This window comes from Canis lupus, chromosome 25 (assembly GCF_048164855.1).
Source record: "Canis lupus baileyi chromosome 25, mCanLup2.hap1, whole genome shotgun sequence".
Taxonomy (NCBI): domain Eukaryota; kingdom Metazoa; phylum Chordata; class Mammalia; order Carnivora; family Canidae; genus Canis; species Canis lupus.
Window position 1 is genome coordinate 12,213,814 of NC_132862.1, and position 20,544 is coordinate 12,234,357.

At 38.3% G+C, this 20,544-nt stretch overlaps 1 long non-coding RNA gene across 2 annotated transcripts in view; it reads left to right on the plus strand.

Annotated features, from left to right (window-relative positions):
- Positions 1–226: 226 nt before the first annotated feature.
- LOC140617263 (uncharacterized) overlaps positions 227–20,544 on the plus strand; it is a 99,784-nt gene continuing 79,466 nt past the window's right edge. Inside the window, exon 1 of one of the 2 annotated variants that reach the window (XR_012017492.1) lies at positions 227–339. This is a non-coding gene — a long non-coding RNA (uncharacterized lncRNA). The remainder of the gene's footprint in view (positions 340–20,544) is intronic. The other variant, XR_012017491.1, reaches the window with a different exon arrangement.

Genomic DNA, 20,544 nt, shown 5'->3' on the forward strand with positions numbered 1-20,544 from the left:
TTCTGTGGTCTACAACCCCAGAATTTACTTTTGACCAGCACTGCCTTTGTATTCACAGACCAATTTTCAGCTGAATTTTTCAGGTTGTGTGGACTGTGAAATTGAGATATGCCCTCGGGACCTTGTAAGTATGAGTTATTTCCCAGTCAAAAAAGACAATGCCTGTTTTTAAGAAAGTTAGCTATAAGGCAGTGTGGGAACAGTAGAAGGACACCTGGGTTCTAGAACTTGCTCTACAATGGGCAAAAATGATCACTCTTCTGACACTGTTTTTTCACCAAACAGAATGCAATGGCTACTCTGAAGTAACTGCTGGGTATTTAGTGAGCTCCAAATAAGGTAACGAATATCAAGGCTGTAAACAAATCTCTAGAAAAATCTGAAAACATAATATGTATTATTATATATGGTTGAGAATTTCAGCGATCCAGTTACTTTCCAGAGTAAACTTTCCCTCCAAACCTAGGCAGAGTTTCATCACCTTTACTCCACACACAAAATTTTGTTTGATGATTTGGGAGGACTGAGAGTTTATTTAAGAACGTAAATTAGAAAGTAGTATTCATTAGCATCCCTTGAATTCAGGACAGATATGATTTCCAAGAACAAATGAAAAGTTACAACACTTTGTCTATTTCTATGAGCAAATTTATGATTTGTTTTTTTTTCTTCATTTCTTGTTGGCTCTAATTATGGCTACTTGCTGAGTAATCATTAAGATCCTTGCTTGGTTATTCTGATGTGGTCATTCAATATGTCTAAATGCGTCAATTGGTTTCATACACGAACATTATCAGGTTTTTACATGTAAAGAAAAGGTAAGGTTATAATTGGAAAACACTTGCCCGATGAGGGAGAGTATAACCTCCAATATGTCACATAAAAGTATTCAAGAGAAGAGTTGCTGGAGAGTTTAGAACCTATATTATTCCACAGATTTTTGTGTATAAGGCCAGATAATTAGAGGAAAGTTTCTCTGCAGAGATTTTGCATCTAGTCTTGGCAATTTACCTATTTTCTGAAGCCTTTGGAAGAGGAGTAAATAAAAAAATTACCTCCCTAACGGTAAGAAATATTATTTATTTATTTATTTATTATTTATTTTTATTTTTTTTAAGAAAGATTATTTAAACTTACCCCTCCTCATTTCTCCCATTTGTTCTTTAACCTGTCCTAACTCTTCCCTGTTCTTTCTGCTTTATTATTTTCTTCCTCAGAAAGCTTTTTGCCTTTTCTAACATACGAATTCCTGGCTTTCCTGGACTTCTTTCTTTCTCCTCAGATCAATATGACAAAAGGTTCCAAAAGCAAAGAGCCAAGCTTACACAGTAACATCCAGGAGAGCAGGGGAAGTCCCTCCATTCCTTAGACAATGGCCCTTCTGCAATTGGAAGTCTATAAACAAATACAGATTAATTTTTTATCCTTGCTATATTTGTAAAAGACACAGAAAGCCTGAGAATTTTCCACTGTGGCCCTCACACCAGGCCTAGTTACCTGCCACTGTTCTTCATCTGCAAGTTGATCTGCACATGATCTTAGTCCCTATTTGTTTCCATCCCTCCAGGTAAAGGCCATACTGTGCAAACAATGGCACTAATCCATAGGAGCAATTCTTTCTCTATAAAGAACCATTTTTGACTGACAATTCCCAAAGCTAATCGTACTTCAACGGAGCCTTCCTCCTTCAGCCCTATTTAAAGTTACACCCTCCTTCCCCAAGTTAGAATATTCCTTTAAAGTCTTTGAGACTAACATTTTTGAATACAGGTTTATGGCAATGGTGCTTTGCTTGATTTTCTTTTGTGTACCTATCTAAATACAGTGGGAGCTGTGAGAAGCAATGTAGGTGCCATGATGAGTACGGTAGGCTGAATGACAGCCCCAAAAGATACTGAAGTCCTAATCCTTGGCAAAAGAGAGTTTGCTGATGTATTAGGTTGAAGATCTTGAGATGGGGACTTGGATAATCTGGGTGGATCCAGTATAATCAGAAGAATTCTTTTAAGAGGGAGGCAGAGAGAGAATTTTATAGGAAAAGGAGAAGGCAGTGTGACCCCAGAAGTGGTGTAACCAAGATCCAAGGACTGGTGGCAGCCACTGGAAGCTGGTAGAGGCCAGTAGTCTCTTTTCCCCAGAGCCTCCCAAGAGAGTATGGCTCTGTTGACACCTTGAATTTGACCCAGTAAAACTGATTTTGGACTTCTGACATCCAGAACTATAAGAAGATAGATGTTATTTTAAGCCACCAGGTTTGTGGAGATTTGTTGCAGGACCCATAAGAAACTCATTTATAGAAAGCCCTATTAAGTGGCAAACTACATATTTTGGAGATTGCATATTTATAAAACCAACTGTACATAGCTAGGGACATTGTTTAGTATTTAATTACATTTTTATTTCCTTCCATGTTGGTCTATGTGGAATAATTTGTCATCGACGAGAAAAAAAAAGCTCTGCATTTCATGTTTTATACAACACAGTCTGAAAAAAATATTCTCACACATCAAATGCCCAGCTTGTTATGAAAAGAGAAAGTAGTAGATTGTACCACTAATCTCCAATATCCATCCCCTTGAGCTCAGGCAGGGCCATGTGACTTCTTTGACTAATGAAATGTGACAGGAGGTCCCATGTGTCCTTTCCATGTGGAAGCTTTAAGAGACAATGTGTCCTAACAGGCAAAGTGTGCTTTCCCCTTCTCTTTTTCTTCTACAAGAGTCAAGTATCAGCGATGTTGATGTCCCTGAAGGAGGCAGGCAGTGAGGAGCAGAGACCCAGCTGACCACCACGGGCCTGTAGTGTGAGTGGGAACTACAAACAACAGTAACAACAAAAACAACTTTGGTATTTTGAGCATAGGAGATTTGGGGACTCTGTTCCTGTAGCATAATTTAGAGGACCTCAACTGATATGCAGAAATAGCCTTTCTGTCCCCAAATCCACCTCCCTAGTTGTTAATTTTAGAATCATCTCAAGCATTCATTTATATTAGAAAGCCCTGTTCCTGTTTCTTCCATAATATATGGAGAAATACCCTTCCCTAGCCATGACCACTGCCAACAGCTGTGTTCAGCAGCTTCTCATTTTTTTTTTTTTTAGCAACTTCTCATTTTACTCCTGAGCCATTACCTTTGTTCTTGAAGTATGCCCTGACAGACCCTTCTCTGTGCAGTCTCTCCCACCAACAGGTAGCAATCACGCTTCAGAAAATGCTTCCCTAAGCAAAATCCATAGTGGAGCGCCATAGTGAATGTTCATTATCCACCCCCCCGTCCACCCCCTGCCCAAATCTATATGTTGACCCCCTGCTCCCCCACCCCCCAAATGTGATGTTATTAGGCAGTAGAACCTTTGGAGGGCAACTGTAAGGATGAGGCCCTCATGAATGGTATTAGGGCCCTTACAAGAGTCAGGAGAGCCCTTGCTGCTTCTCTCTGCTCTGTGACATGTGAGGATACAGTAAGTTGGCAGTCCACACTCCAGAGGAGGGTTCTCACCAGAATCTAGCCGTGTGGGCATCTTCATCTCAGACTTCCTCAGGACTGTGAGAAATAAATTTCTGTTATTCATAAGCCACTCTTCTCTGGTACTTTGTTGTAGCAGCCCACACTGATGGGAAGGGAGCCCCCCACTGTTTATAGATTAGATACTTCATCCTTACCTCTTCATACTATAGGCACAGCTTTCTGTTCTGATTTTATCAACCTTTTTGCCTATCATTTCCTCCCACTGCAGCCAGGCAAGTCTCCTCCCTCTCGAAGAAATGTGTCATATGCCTTCAGTTTTCAGTTCTGTCCTTTGAATGTTTGTTATCTTGTTGTGTTTCATCCTAGTAATGGTGCATCACCTAGCTCTGGTGATATTATAAAGTTCGTTAGAAATATTAAGGAAAGCTTTTCTAGTTAAGCAGTTAATGTTGTTGTCTGAACGAGAAAGAAAAGAGAACTAGTCTGCAGATCAAACCCTTTGTGGGCTTGGAGCAATTTATCAGCCTTATGTGTGATGGTCCTCTCATTTCATGTAATCACAGTGCATATATATATGATTTATCAGAGCTGCCACAAATTACCGCTATGCTTAATTTATTCAGAATCTAGTTCTCTATTTATGTATCTAAATGACAAATACTAAACACGAGGAAGGAAAAAAAAAATCCGTGTTCAATAAATTGAAACATGATTTGTTATAGACCTCATGAAGTTTACTGCCCTTTAGCTAAAGAGTCTATTTTTGATTGAATAAAGGCTTTAATTATTATAACCAACACCATTTCAACATTATCTTCCCTTCGAAAGATTGCAGTTAAAATTTTCAGTCCAAGCAATCAATTATTTGTAAAAAAAAAAAAAAAAAAAAAAAAATTGGCTACCTTTGAGGCTTGAATTAAAGATGATAAAATTATCCATCTAAAACCATTTCAATTTTATGAAAAATAAAATGGAGTGCAATGTTTCGGCTTGAAAGCTCAGATGATCTTTAGGGAAAATTAGTGATGTTGCTAATAGCGGTTCCAATTTACATGGCACTGGAAGGAAGCAATCAAAGAGGTGAAAACAAGATAATCCTTAAAATGGATCAATTAAATAAATATCATTTATGACAAAATCACAAGATAACATTCCCAGACTTTGAAAAGCAATGTCTTTCTTTTTGTTAATTAGAGATAATCTGTATTTTGCAACATGTAACTATTTACCAGGTGATGGTGTGTTTTCTGTTGATAGAAAAATGGATGCATTTCCAGATAGACTTCTATTCAATGGGGAAGGTGGCTAAGGTGATAATTTCTCATTTCTTTAGGTATAACTTTGATAATCTCTAGGCTCTCCATCATTTTCTTCTTCAAAATTAAACTACGTATATAAACCATGTGCATCAAAACTCAAACTAGTGCAATATATTTTTTCATTTGGTACAGATATTAAAATACCTGCTTATTTACACATATAGCTGAGTGTAAATATGAAATGAAAAATGTCACACGGGGTTCTCTCAGGCAGGTATTCCCCTTCATAATCCTCCTGCCTGTATTTCAAACCTCATGAAATGAATATTATACACTGTGAGTTTAACAGATGCTAAATGTGTTGCTGTTACCTCATTTACATACACAGATTAGACTGTTTCACTTTGTTATGCACTAGCTTGATCTCTTAATTTTGATGATCTCAAACTGTTTTTATTAGGTTTACAAGAAAAAAATAGTCAATTATTTCATAAAGAAATTTATCCACATAATGTGCATCTATTCATACATAGAATAAATTTTAAATGTATATATTACTTTACTCTCTGTCCCATTACAGAGAGTCAGAATGATGATGTTAGAGCTTTCTTGATTCATATTGCTTTAAAATTCATGCAAATGGGCATAAATACTGGTTTTGCACTTTTGTTTAGCATTTTCATGCATATTTATTCCCACATAAGTAAATATTTCTCACTTTCAAATTCCTTTTATTCTTTCTGAGAAATTAGCAGGCCAGGAAATCAAACTGTAAGCAAAATAAATTTCTCGGCTCTGCCACATTTTCTTTATTGGGAAATAAAGTATTGCTTTCTGGTATAACCTGCTTTTCCCAGGATATAACAGCTATGAGAAAAACAATAAAGGCTTCACTTAAAACACTTGGCTCCAGATGGTCTTCAGTTTGTACCTAGCACGCCAGCACTCCCAGAACCCTCCCCATCCCTGTCCCTGTCCCTATCTCCCTGGCTGGTTCCTGATACGAGGTCTTGAAGATACACACTTTATCCTCCATTCTTCTTCCTCACTTGTAGCCAGCAGGTGTTTTGTTTTGGATAGAGCTCCGAAATCTTACAAGCAGAAGGAAATATTTCCAGATTTTACGAGGGCTCTTTCAAACATTCTTTGACTGCCTGGCCTTTTCAAAACTCCAGAAGGTACTTCTTCAGCTTTTAACTCCATTTAAAACAACATATACCAAATCCCCATGAGAAGCAGGTTGAACTGCAGCAAGGGTTAATTGTGAGACTCAACCCTGTATGATAGTCTTTGACTTAAAAATTGCCAAGGTGTGATTAAGGTGTCTCCACATATATTTTCTTCCTGAGAGAGTGCTTCCTGCCCTTTAGGCAGGGAATTGTCTTTCTCCTTGAAGATTTTCTCCTTTCTCTTTCTTATTTTAACAGTCTTAATTCCAGAGAGACCTTTGTCTCCCTTGTACACCAGGGAGGTACTGGGAAAATTATTCTACACTAAAACCTCACATGCCCCAGCAGTCACTTCTTACCCTTCCCTTCTCAGAATCTTTAGTCACATGCATTTAGGTCTTCAAGTTATTTCATTTTATCATGACAATCACTGATCGAGTTTCCTCTAGGAAGAAGGCACTAAGTTAAAAGACAGAGCTCTTAAGTAGATAATAATCTAAAGGGGAAAGAGGAAATACATGCTGACAAATACAAAAAACAAAGTTAGCATAGTCTATCTTATATATCAGAGGCTTGATGGAGACAATTAATGTGGCTGCTATTTAGAGGAACAAGAGGTCAACAGGGGCAGGAGTGATTTTTGATGAATTCTTAGGAAAATATGTATTTAACTGGATTTTAAAGGCGAGATAACTTTTAAATAGGTCTAGTGAAGGTGGAATGCTTCTTCAGACCATGAAAAGTTGGAGAGAAAATGTGCTTAAGTAGAAGGCATATGTTTGAGAAACAAAGAATAATATGAGTCCTGGAATGGCTGGAGGATTAGTCTGGTAGAAAACAACACTGAAGATATAGATGGGGGACATATCATAGAAGACTTCACCTTCCAAGCATTTACACTGTTAAGCCAGACTGTGTTCTAGTCCACTTGTGTTCCAGTCCCATGAGATCATAAATAATGATCCTCCCAAAAAGGTTCTAGAGCCAAAAAAGTTTAAAAAGCACTCAGTTACTTCTCTGTGTAGTCGCAGTACAGTTAAGCACAATAAAACCTCTGAGAAGTGCTGCAGTAAAGAAATCTGTTAAACATTGTTTAACACAGAATTTCTCCAACTTATTTCCATGAGACCCACTTTTTTTTTTTTCACAAAATAGTTTTTGCCTCTAGCAAAGCCATCATCCTAAGGACCAAAGCTGCTTTTGGCATTATGTGGATTTTGCAGGAATTTGAGAGAAAAACTATTTCCTTATTCCAATCAAGATCCACAGAGTGGGATCCCAGCATGATCCTGGGACCATTTGACAGAGCAGCCATTTTTTAAAAAGTATTTTCTTTACAGAAAATCAGAGTCTAAATATAAAGGAATCAAGACATACTTATGACAAAACTTTCATGCGCAAAGCAGTGGATCTAGGTGTATGTGGAACGCACATATAAATAAGAATCAGTCACTACTCATAATATAGTTATTAGCAATTGAGGCAGAAAAGACAACTTTGTAAATAACTATTATACGAGAAAATAAAGTTACAATAGAGTGCTATGGGCTGAAGCTGTGGCAGAGGAGATCGACTTTCTCAAGAGTAGCCTTTGGAATGAGAATATGACTCAGGGAGGAGCCAGGAGATACACTGGTGGAAAAGGTGTCTGTGAAAAAAGAATCTGGTTCTGACCGCAAATGTGACAAACCAGCAACTCAAATCTCACACTCAGCGGTATTAAGTCTGACATACAGAGTGTTGCCAACATTTAAAAATTCAGAGATTTACAAAAAATTTTGAGTTCTAGCATCTATTGCAAATAACAAGACTTGGGAATGATAAGCCAGAGCTGAATAGAAACTTCCCCTTCAGATAAGGTATGTGGGCTGTTGTTGGCCACAGTCTCCACCATAACCCATTGCCCTGGAACCAAGTTGCTGGTACTATTCTACTTAAACAGGTGACAGCTGCTTTTCTTACATTATAAGTAAGAAGAAAGCAAAATATTTCTTATATCCATGTTTACATCAAAAGTGGGAAAACAGAAAGAGGGCACGTGTGCCACATGTTTCAAGAACAATGGGAAAGGCCACATTACTTGTGAAAGACAAGAATATTCTTAGATGTTTGTTAAATGTATAAAATGTATCTGTGGTAAAGGAATATAACATGAGACCGTTAATTTATGTCATGGGCTTGGCCACTGTAGGCATTTGAGTTTTGACTCATGAGAGAACAAGGAGAGAGTTTCCTTATTAAAAAAAAAAAAAAAAAAAGGATCATCCAGAAAGGTCAAGTCGGTTAAGAACTGAAAAGCAGCCATTGGACTTGAGTAGAGGCCATTTGTGTAAACTTAACGATAGAAGTTTTAGTGGGATACATGGGTGGAAGCCAATGATTGAGGAATATGAAAGAGATGGAGGAACTAGACCCCATTAGAATTGCTTAATGTAGGATCGTTTGTTTTTTGTTTTGCTTATTTGTTTTAATTGATTAATTCATTAATCTTCCTGGCATTCCTCTTCCATCTCCCTTCCTTGCATTCCCTGACAAGGGATCTCATGGACAAAGAATGTGGTCAAATGGTAAAAGTATTGTTTTTTTTTTTTTATTAATCTGAGAAAACTACTTCTCTGCCTTTAGTGCTGAGCTTTGATAAAAACTATATTACAGCATACAATTTAGGTCTAATGCCATATTTGAGCTTGCTACTTTTTGTTCCTTGTATCTATGCCTATTGCACATCTCAAACTTGAGGATTAGCTCTTGCCATTGCATTGCTACCAAAGGTGAATGTGAGTTTTATCTACTACATCAAAAGTAAAAGGGATCAGATAGCAAAAGACTATCAATTTGCTCCAGTGCATGGAACTGAGAGGTTGTAGGCTGCTTAGTCTATGTTTTGTAAATAGCCAAAAATAGTCTATGTTTATCGGGAGGCTGCTTTTGAGAGATCAGAGAGGAGATAACCTATATATTTCCCTTAAAGGGAAAAAAGACTAGAGTCTTCTTGCCAGTCATTGAGCTAAAAGTAAAAAGAGGAAGCAGGTATAGAAGGAGAAATAGCCTCATCTTAAACTTTAGTACTATCACTTCATCCTCTAGTAATACATAGCCTAGTGAATGTTTGGATCTGGGCAGGGATTTGTCCCCATAAAAATGACTTGTATTCCATGTACATGACACTCCCTACCCCTCATGACACTTCAAAAAAAAATACCAGTATGTCCTTATCAAAAGACAGTAGTATGCTAAATGAAAGAAGCCAGTCACACAATGACAAATATTGCAGGACCCCACTTATAAGGTCTAAAATATTCAAATTCATAGAAGCAAATAGTGGAATGGTGGTTTCCAGGGTCTGGGAGAAGAGAGCATAAAATTTCAGTTAAGCAAGATAAATAATCTCTAGGGATCTGCTGTACAACACTGTGCATAGAGTCAACAATAATTTACTGCACATTTAAAAATTTAAGAGGGTAGATCTTATGTTAAGTGTTCTCTCCACAATAAATAAAATAAAATAAAATAAAATAATAAAATAGAATAGAATAAAATAAAATAAAATAAAATAAAATAAAATAAAATAATAAAATAAAATAAAATAAAATAAAGAGACTGTGGAAAGACAGTATACTGTAGAGGCATGAGTAGAGCTCCAATAAGCAGATGATTGCAGTTCTACACCTCAGGAGCTGCGCAGCTTGGCAAGCTCCCTAATGTCTCAAGGCATCTGGCATCTACATTGAAAGACAGTCACGAGGATTAAATCTAACAATATACGTAAAGCATTTAATACAGTGGTTAGCACATAGTAGATATTCAATAAATTACACACATATGCATGCATATTTATATATGTTTTTTATAAACCTAAAGAGTGGGATTCCCCAAACCCTATTCTATTTAAATCATTTATGGTAAGTTTATCTGAGAAAAATGGTTTCCGTTGTGGGAAACCCTGTGTTTCACTGGGGGAGGAAACTGAGGTTGAGAGAGACTAAACAACTAAATCAAAACCTGTAATTGATAAATGGCCGTGACGGAATTTGTAGTTAGAGCAGGGGTGGGCAAATTCCCATCTGTTGGCCAAATCCAGCCAACCATCTGTTTTGTAAATAAAGTCTTATTGGAACACACTCGTAATGACTATCTAGGGCTGGTTCCACACTACAGTGCCTCGGTGGAGTACTTGCTACAGAGACAGTATCATTTTCAAAGCCTAAAATATTTACTATCTAACCTTTTCAGAAAAAGTTTGCCTATCCCTTGTCTAGACCTGAAGTTTGTCTATCCCTTGTCTAGACTAGAGTAGCAACAAGGTATATTGGACATTGGACTAAGACCTACTGCTACCAATTTTCTGAGAGAGTTCTAGTAATTCAACTGTTCTATATCTCCCCTTCTCATGTTAAAAAAAATCCAACCTTGAATTTTAACTTGATTAACCACTGTGGTACATAGTTAGATGCATATTTATGTGCTCAGTAGGTATCTGAGTATTATGCCCTCAGAAGCAAAACTTTACACTGAATTGGAGTGGTTATAATAATTCATTTTCAGTTTCTGCTTTACTATTCAGTTCTACAAGTATTTTACTGCTGGCTCATATCTTGAAAGTCCTCTTGGGTACCACAATTATGTTGAAGATGTTTCCAAACATCGTCATTCCTCATCCTGAGACCCCGTTAGGATTGAGCCACCAGCCTTCTTTGTTTGTAGCTTTCTCTGAAGACTCCATATCAAGGAGGGCACAGGGTGATCGGAGCGATGCATTATCACAAAGTCAAATCAGATCCGAGGCAAATGAAGAGTGAAAGAGATTAATGGACTCACTACTTAGAGCACATGATAACCCGGTGATTTGCAGTTTCCATTCAAAGGGGAAAAGTCGGGCTTGGAAGACTCCACGTAGCCTTGTGATAATTTTGCTATGGAAAAGATTTACTGTTCTGCCTTTTGCCTTTTTTTTTTTTTTTTTCTGGACAAATGGGATTGCATGTTACATGCTTGATTTAAGACTATTTAAATTTTCTGAATTTAGGACTATCTCCCCTTCCTTCACAATTCCTTATAAATAAATTTGCACAAAATCAAGGGCAGGCGCAGATTGATTTAGATCATTTGTTTCTTCGAAATAAAATAAAACTGCTCCTCCTTCCCAGAACTTCAGATAAAAGACACCTGTCTCTCATGGCTTTTGCCTGGCTGTCAAATTAGGGGAGAGAAACTGAGTCCCAGGCCCATCACATACCAACGGTGAGACCTTAGTCAAGTTACTGTGCTTCTCTCAATTTCCTTATAAGAGGGCAATAAAAACAGTAGCTTTCTCATATCCTTGTTTTAAGAATTAAATGCAACAATGCGTGGAAGGCGCTTGGCACAATGTCGACCACAGAGGAGACACTCAATAACTTTACACCGGTACTTGCTTTCTCAATTCTTTGAAGGCTTGGCATTGCTGAGATGACTGAAATAATTTTCTTTACATATAAAATTCAACTGGGAAAAGGTGCTGGACAATTTATCCTTGGTTAATACAGGAAGATTAAGGACTGGAGCCCTATTTTTTTAACCAACAAAATCCAAACTGAAATAACCTTTGTCTTTGCTGCCATTACAGTGGTATATGTTTGTCCTCTCCTTCTTTACTGCATTAATACTTGAAAAAGTCAAGTGTACAGTATCAGAAAAAGTAATTGTTTTACATAATTTAACAGGAATTTTCAAAATCCTTTACCTCAGAATTTCTTAACCTGGGCGCCCACAGAATAGCTTTCTGGGGATCCATGAAAGTCCTGGAGTTTTATGTAACATTCTCTGTTTAAGTTCATTTTATCATGAGAAGTTTCATAGCTTTAATAAGATTCTCACCGTGGTCTTTGATCTGTAGATCAAAGATAAAATTCTAAGTAGTATCAGAGAGCCAAGAAACCTTTAAGAATTTTGGAATTTTGTGAGTAAAATGCCTCATCTAAGAACACCACAGTGTACAGTAATTTAACTTTTTTTTTTTTTCAGGTCAAACTAATGAAAAAGCACTTTGTAATGTGTAAAAGGCAACAAAACTGCTTAATAAAATAAATAATTACACATTTGTGGCACTGACGAGCCAGCTAAGTACATTCAGGTGACACTTCTGTGGAATGAAAGCTAATTCACGATAATTTAACAGCACTTTACAATAGATGCTTAACAAACCAGGTAATAAAACATAATCAGTAGAAGCCTTTTAGAAGCTAATGTCAAATATTACAAAAAAATGACTCATATTATTTAATGATTGTCTATTCTATTCAATTCACTGCTGCCACTCTTACGGAGAGGCCTCAGGAATATGTCAGGCCTCAACATTTTGCTCACGTGTCCATTATTTTTAGTTGAGTTCACCACACACACGTGCAGTCTGGTGTGAGAAGGTGCCTTGTCCCCTACCCTGAAGGAAGTTCCCTGCTTACTGAGGGTGTGCTGGAGGGGTAGGCAAGGGGCAGGCTGCGGGGGGAGTAGTAGCCAGAGAACTGATCTCCTATGTCCTCATCTACTGTGGTCCTGGAGAGATGGTTGGAGGGCCATTGCCTTTCTGGGACAGTCTTCCCCAGACCGAACTTCCTGTTATCCAGGTGTACAAAGCTGTGTTCTTAAGCTGTGGCAGCTCGCAAAAAAGCAACACAGCGTGTGGGGAGGACAGAGGGTGTGACCTAATCTAGTTTAGTCATACTTGTGAACTTATATAAGGGACGGGTTCGTGGGTGGCTTTGGGCTTCTAGGAAGAGAATATTCCCTATGCCCCCTTGTTTGGCCTCTTTCATGTCTCCTAGCTGGGAGACCTGGGTTCCTTTCTGGGAAACTCCCCAGTAGCATGCAGGAAGATGTTCATCCATCTTTGGACCCATTTTGTGTCCCACAAAACTGAGTTTCAGATGTGAAGGTGTCAGTGGTGTGAGGGCGGGTGCTCCTATTCCTGTTCCAGCTCCCCCATGGAAAGCACTGCAGCTGGTTGCCTCATTAGTTTTCCTAAAAAGCCAGTACATTTTTGCCATGTTTCTATTTATTTTCTCATTATATGAAGAAAGGGTAGAGGTCCTGTGATTCTGCTTTTGACCTTGCCCCTAGCAAAACAATAGTATCACCATTATTGTGCTAATAGCGTAGAGGAGTGTCCGTGCCCCCCAAACCCCTTCCTTCCCCTGCCCCATTTATTTTGTCACGAAAGGTCTATTTTCTGAGACCTGGAAACATTCGAAGAACAAGAACTATCACTGTCACAATTCACACGGGAACAGACTGAGGGATTATAAGTAGCTGTTATTTACTTTAAGTCGTCTCAGAAATCCAGAGACTGAACTTATTCTAGAACCGCCTAACAATATTTTCTACTAAATCTGTATTTGGAGACATGACACACACTATTAATCCCAATAAGAATTTTTTCTTTAAATTCAAAAGTCTTAGAGGGAAACTCTGTTCCTGTCTCTAAATTTTAATTTTCTGGTTATTAAGGAAATGTGTTAATAACGCGGCCAGAAGAGCAGTAGTTTGGTAGCCACACAGTCTTGGATTTAGAGGTTGCTGGATGACAGAGGGGCTGTGACCTTGGTCAGGTTACTTAATCTATCTGGAGTCTCAGTGACCCCCAGCTACCATGCTGATGATAGTATCTAGTAAAAGATGATTAAATGAAGCAACTGCTGAAAGTCGTGGGCACCTGATGCGCATTGCATAAATGTCATCCGATTCTTTTTTTTTTTTTTTTAAGAAAGGTTAGTGTCCAGCCTCTGTTGTTGCTGACATGGCCACGAGGCTAAGTCAAGGCCAATAGCACACGGTAGGAGACACGTGTACCACTCCTGGGTCCTGGCATTAAAAGGATTGTGAGGTCCTTTCCTCACTTCTTGACGCCTAGGAGATGATGTGGACTAGAGTAACAACCAGGGGCACACAAGCTGAAGCCATGTAGGAGAAGACAGAGCCATGTTACCAGATCCCTGTCAACTATGGACTGTTGAGTGATAAAGAAATAAACTCCCATCTAGGTTAAGCCACTGTATTGTCTGGTCTTTCTTTTATTTTCTCTCCCTCTCACTACCTCTACCTCTCCTTCACCTTTTCCTTCCTCCCTCCCTCTATCTTACTAGTAGCTTAGGGTGTACTCTATTACAAAGTCCAAACACCAGGTATAAGGAAGAGTAGTCAGGGAAGGTTCAGTTTTTCTTTTCTTAATGAGCTCACCTATTACAAGATATAAAAAATACTTAAGTGTATGAAGCAGGGCAGCCCCAGTGGCCCAGTGGTTTAGTGCCGCCTTCAGCCCAGGGCGTGATCCTGGAGTCCTGGGATCGAGTCCCGCGTCTGGCTCCCGGCATGGAGCCTGCTTCTCCCTCTGCCTGTGTCTTTGCCTCTCTCTCTCTGTGTCTATCACAAATAAATAAAAATAAATCTTTTAAAAAAATAAAGGTTATGTTGGGAAGAATACTTAATAGCAGAGAGGAAAGCTTGATGGTATACATGAAGTTAAAAAAAAAACAAGTTAAAAAGCATTCATATAGTACAACTTCAAATACATAAAATGTATATGGAAACAAGCTTGCTTTCAGATAGCATCTGGGATTCTATATCAATATACAGAAACTGTATTCACACTAATTCCAAGACTTGTGGAGCTGAAACAAATTGACAGTTGATAGTGACACATGCATTGTCATTTCAAGGAGAGTAAATTTGCTATCTTAAATGATGATAAAGGTGTTACAAAATTAGCATAAAATTTGTATGTATCATAAGTGTACTTTAAGGGAATCCATCAACTTATTAATGTTAATTATCTCTTATTGGAGGCATGTTATGTGATTTTTATTTCCTTTTTTATGCTTTTTCTATATTTTCTAAATCTTTGCAGATTCAGACTTATTACCTTTATAATCAGGAAAATAAAAAATTTTAAAAAAGGAATCATAGTGCTATATAGTTCAAGAGAGGCAGATTCAAGTCATGAATGTTGGCTACCTGCTGATTTAAAAAAAAAGATAAACAATTCAACAATTCAATTTAAGCACTTATATAACATGTACATGAGATAGGCTATGAGTCATTTTTCTAAAATTTGGAGATAGATTTTCAAGAGTATATTCTCATTCTCTCACACTTCACTATTTAGTTGAAAAAACTGAAGCATAAATTAAAAAAAAAATGTGTGTATGTGGGCACAGGGACAGAGTCAGGAATGATTGATCCTGTCTTGGAGGGCCATGGAAAGCTATAGAGCGAAGTAGCAGCATTTGAATTATCCTTGAAAAATAATGGGATTTGCTTGATAGAATGAATGAGATTCCACTCAATGGAATGACACTGTAATTTCAGTCAGAGACAACCCCATGAGCAAAGGCACAAGGTGAGTTTGGGGAATTGGAAGGTCCCTGGTGAAGCTGTACAATTTAGTACCAGGAGTGGGCAGTTCTGGTTGGTTAAAGAGAAAGAGAAGGTGGATGTTCAATAAGAAAAGCTGAATCCCATTCTAAGGTGTAGTACGTTCTCCAATAGGCATTATACTGTAGGTGGGCAGGTGCGTGGAACGTTGTTGAAATAGCACAGTCGTGATGTCATGAAGGCCAGATCTGAGGTACTGAGGGTGGAATGAAAAGGAGGGAACAGAAGCCAGGTGGTTTCTGAGGCAAAACTAGAAGTTTATCCATGGAGTGAGAGGGGTGACAAAACGAAGGAATCAAGGATGCTTCTGAAACCTCATCTGGGCAATTGAGTGAATGACCATGCCATAGGCAAACAAGAAAGGCAGGGGAAAAAGTCAAAGTTTGGGTCCCATGTGAAATTACGTGTCTCTAAAAATGCTGAGGCCCATGGCTCATCTTCACTATCTATGTATTGACCTTGACTCTGAATCCCAGTCCAGGCCCACCACTGTCCTATGGAGCCAGACTCACCATATGGTGACACCGACAGTCTGCTTGTCTGTTTCTTTACTGAACATTTTTCGGGCATTTTCACCACTTACCTGTACCCACCAACTTCGTATCATGGCTTCCTAGAATGCTCTGAATGAGCATGAAGATCAGCCCAATTCAGTGTAATAGAGAAAAACAAAAAAACAGACACATAGGAGCGATCAACAAAAAATCAACAGCTATCATAAACACACATGGGAATTAAAATCAGCACAAAAGGCTAAGAAAAACCTTTAGTGTAAGCCCAGCATAATCCTATCCAATTAAAACGGACAAGAAACAAGCCAGCCCTATCAGTTGAATCTGCTATTCAAGGGAGGAAACACTTCATAGGGAGAGTTACAGATAAAGCACCTCACAATTGAATTTCTTGAGGCCAGACGTAAGCACGTTTTATTGCGTGTAAGGGAGAAGTGACCCATTAGAAAATAGACATAGCAGGATCTTTTCCCTCTGGCCTCCCACAAATACAATTTCACACTAACAGCTACAAAAGACCTATGCAAAGTACCTCGTGACTTCGATGATCAGGCTATGTGGGGCTGCTCTCCAAGGTGCTAAGCCTTGTCTCAAGACATGACGTCGTGTAATCCTCACAGGGATGGCATGAACTAAGTGTAGTTAATGCTGCCATTCTAGAGATAGTGGCCTGAAGCTGAAAGGTTAAACTTGTCCAAGACTGCACGTACACCTGACTATGAGGTCCCTAGCAAGAAATAGACAGTGAGCTCTTCCAGGGGTAGAGACAAAGCCTTTCATCCTCCCACTTAGACTCCCAGTACAATACCTGGGACTTGCTCTTGAGAAAAGAACAAGTGGATAAAGGACTTGATTAAGGGCAAAAAGAAACTGTCCCCAAACGTGCACATATTTTTACCACAGGATGCTACTTCTTAAAAGAGAATGAGATACTTTTAGTCAGGATGCTAACTTTGGACATTTTGTATTGCTTAAGGGAAAAATAAAAGGTTTCTTTTCATCTGTAGATGCCTTCACATTATCCTATCAAGGTCACATTTTCCCTTTCCACATCACTCAGTGCTTTTTTGGTTTTATATTAGCTTTGTGCTGAAAATTGAAATTGGAATATTAGAACTCAGTCGGGGAGCACACTAATTTAATTAAATATTAAAAGCCAGCTGGTTTTATGTTATGTGGGCAAATTAGAGAATTAATGATTTGGTACACTTTCTTGTTCCTGTCAGGCTACAAGAACATGAAGAATAGCTCATTCTTACCCAGTTACAAAAGGTGAGATTGAAAAATTAGGTCTGCTTTATTAAAGTGTTTCCATCTAGAGTCTTTTGAGAATAGGCTAACTTACTTATTTATAAAATGCCTCAGAAGGCACGAGCCCTGGGCCAGTGTGAAAGAACCTGACAGACCTTAGTATTAGGCACCTCTAGTAAAGCCTCACCTGAGAAATCTAATCCACTTGAGAATCTTGAAGTACTATCATTTTGTGCAGCTTAGTCAGAGTCAACTGGGGTGCCTGTTGATGTCAATTGATTCTGTAGGTTGATCTACTCCTATATGACTTGAATAATATTTTCTCAGAAACATGCAGTGTGAAATGAGGTAATGAGAGTAACGTGCAGTTGGTAAAAATGACTTTTGGTCATTAATAGTCATCTACTGTACTATCGATTTCCCAGATTTCTTAGTCCCATGATTGTACACATATGCACATGGTATACAATGTAATACAATAAGAGCATAGATTACTCTCTTTACCCCAAGGCCAGATGCCAGACTATGTGTCCAGAGTGCTCAGTTTTTAGGTTTATGATTGCTCTTATTCCATATCTTTTCCATTTTCCTCTTCCATTCCTTTCTTCTTGTCACTTTTTACACTAGAAAATTGAGAAGAGGGCCTTTTGAGTGGCTGCATATTGAAGGGTAAGATGCTGTAGAACTCAAAACAAGTCACCTATTCTGTTTCTCAGTTTTCATCCCTGACACAAAATAAACGGGACTAAATAATAATAAGGTAATTATTATTGGACTAAATAATGAAAATTATTAATTATTATTATTACTTCTACCTCTTAAAGATTGATGATAAGTGCTTCAGTTATATATTGCTGTACAACAAAACTTTGTGGCCTCAAACAACAAACATTTTATTTGTGACAATTCTGCAACCTATGCTGGGCTCGGCAGCATGGTTCTTCAGATGATTTTTCCAATGATCACTCTTGTGGCTGCATTTGGTTGTGGGCCATCCGGGGTTAGGTTTGGCTAGGCTGGTGGAATGGTTGGGACTCTCTTCCTGTAATCTCAGGACCTTCTCTCCAGGCAGCCTCTCCACAGGGTCTATCTATTATGATCCCTTAAATAGAGTAGTTAGACATCTTGTGAGGTGACTAAGAACTGCAGACACAGAGGCTGTAAGTTCCAGAACTCACATAGCAACATGTTTGCTAAATTCTCTTGGTTAAAGCAAACCATAGTTTCCTTTCAAATAGAAGAGAAGGAGACTATATAAGGATGTGAACATGGAGGGGGTATGGTTCACCAGGGGGCAATGCAGCCAATTACTTTAGTAAATTTAGAAAACATTCTGCTAGTTTAATATCTATATCTTCTACAAGTAGTGTTACTTCCAAAATCATATATTGAAAAGCTGTATTTTTTTAAAACGATCAACACTGACAAAAAGTTAAATTATTGGGCCTGGAGGTTGTGTGTTATGGTGTTTCCATTCATTAAGAAAACTCTTTTATAATATTTTCCCACATACTATAATAGTTTTTGCTTGCTTAAATTCACTATTTTAGATGGATACAGCTTTGGAGAATTTTTAATTGGTAGTCTTAACTTTATTTAACTGAGGGATAAAGCTCCACGCATAAGAGCACATATCATTTACATGACTCAAAGAACTCCTTGTTAGAACATAGGCAAACCTAGCATGACTTACTGACTTCTCTAAATAGCCAGTCATTTAAAAAATTTGTATATCTGATTATATTATTTCTCATAGCTTCTCATTTCTTGTGGATAAAGCCTATATCTTTTAAGATGGTTTCTATCACTACCCATGAGCTCCCCTCTCCTCTTTCATTTCTGTCTTTAAAAAAAAAAAAAAAAAAAAAAACAGAGAGAGAGACAGGGCACATGTATCCCTATGGAGTAGTAGGAGAGAGGAGCAGAGGGAGGGAGAGAATCATAAGCAGCCTCTATGACATGAGGCTCTATCTCATGACCCTGTGATCATGATCTGAGCTGAAATAAAGAGTCAGATGCTTAACTGACTGAGCCACCCAGGCACCCTCCCCTCCCTCTATATCCTTCTCTTTGACTAAAATATTTCTGATTTAATTCTCAAGTCTTAGCTTATACAATGTTTATTCTAGGAAACTTTCCCTGACTCTCAGTCATATGACATGCCTCTCATATGTACCCATAGAATCCTAAACTTCCCCTATACAAGCATTTAAGCACCCTATACTATAATATTCTGTATATCCTCTGTACCTTTCTCCCCAACTCAGGACAGACACCATGTTTATTTTGTTCTTTCATTTATAACATTTAATATGAGTAGAGGAATACCATAAATACTTGTTGAGTGAACGAATGAATGAATACACCTTAGAACTACAGCATCAGTGACACAGTGTCTTTAACTCCTCTTACTCAAGTCTGCAATATGGAAATAATATTTGGTTTTCCTATTGACTTTAACTTCTCACTCCCAAACCTCAAATCTCTCTTTTCAGTGCCAATGGTGTGAATAGTAGAGGATAGAAACCCTTTCAGGATATTTATTTTTAAAAAGAGAGTGCTTTGGAATCCACACAAATCTCTGGTTGGTAGATTTAGACAGTATAATAAAGGATAGTTTAAAAAAAATCAGACAATGCCCAAAAGTTAAGGAGAAAGCATTTGGAGGGAATCTATTTGGCATATTGGATTAGAGTCCACCCTAATGACCGCATTCTAACTTGGACAAGGAGTCTTCTCAGACCATTCAATTTTATCCAAAAGGTATGTTCTTTATTTGTCTATGTGCTGGTCTGTCCCAAGCTGCATCCTTTTCCCCCCCGACATGTACTCTTTACTATCATGGCATCACTAGGTGGGGTCCCCATGGAAGTCATTTGCATATAGATTCAAGAGATATTTTGTGGGATCCCTGGGTGGCGCAGCGGTTTAGCGCCTGCCTTTGGCCCAGGGCGCGGTCCTGGAGACCCGGGATCGAATCCCACGTCGGGCTCCTGGTGCATGGAGCCTGCTTCTCCCTCTGCCTGTGTCTCTGCCTCTCTCTCTCTCTGTGACTATCATAAATAAATAAAAATTAAAAAAAAAAAAAAAAAAAGAGATATTTTGTTTCTTGTGATCCTTTAGACCAACTTTCCAGATAGGAAAATCTATGTCATGGTAATGGACATTATTAATGATCATCCCAGGTGTACTCATGTACTAGGGCTATTATAACATGTTATAACAAAGTCCTACAAACTGAGTTACTTGCCAATAGTCTATCATCTTGTAGGCTAGAAGTATGAGATCCAGGTGTCAGCCCATGTGGTACCTTCTGAGGACCTGGAGACACAATTTATTCTACACCTCTCTCGTCATGCTTTTGATGGTTTGCTGGCAATGTGTGGTGTTCTTTGGCTTCTAGAAGCATCACCCCAATCTTCCCCTTTATCTTTACATGATGTTCTTTCTGTACATGAGTCTGTCTCCAACTTGTTTC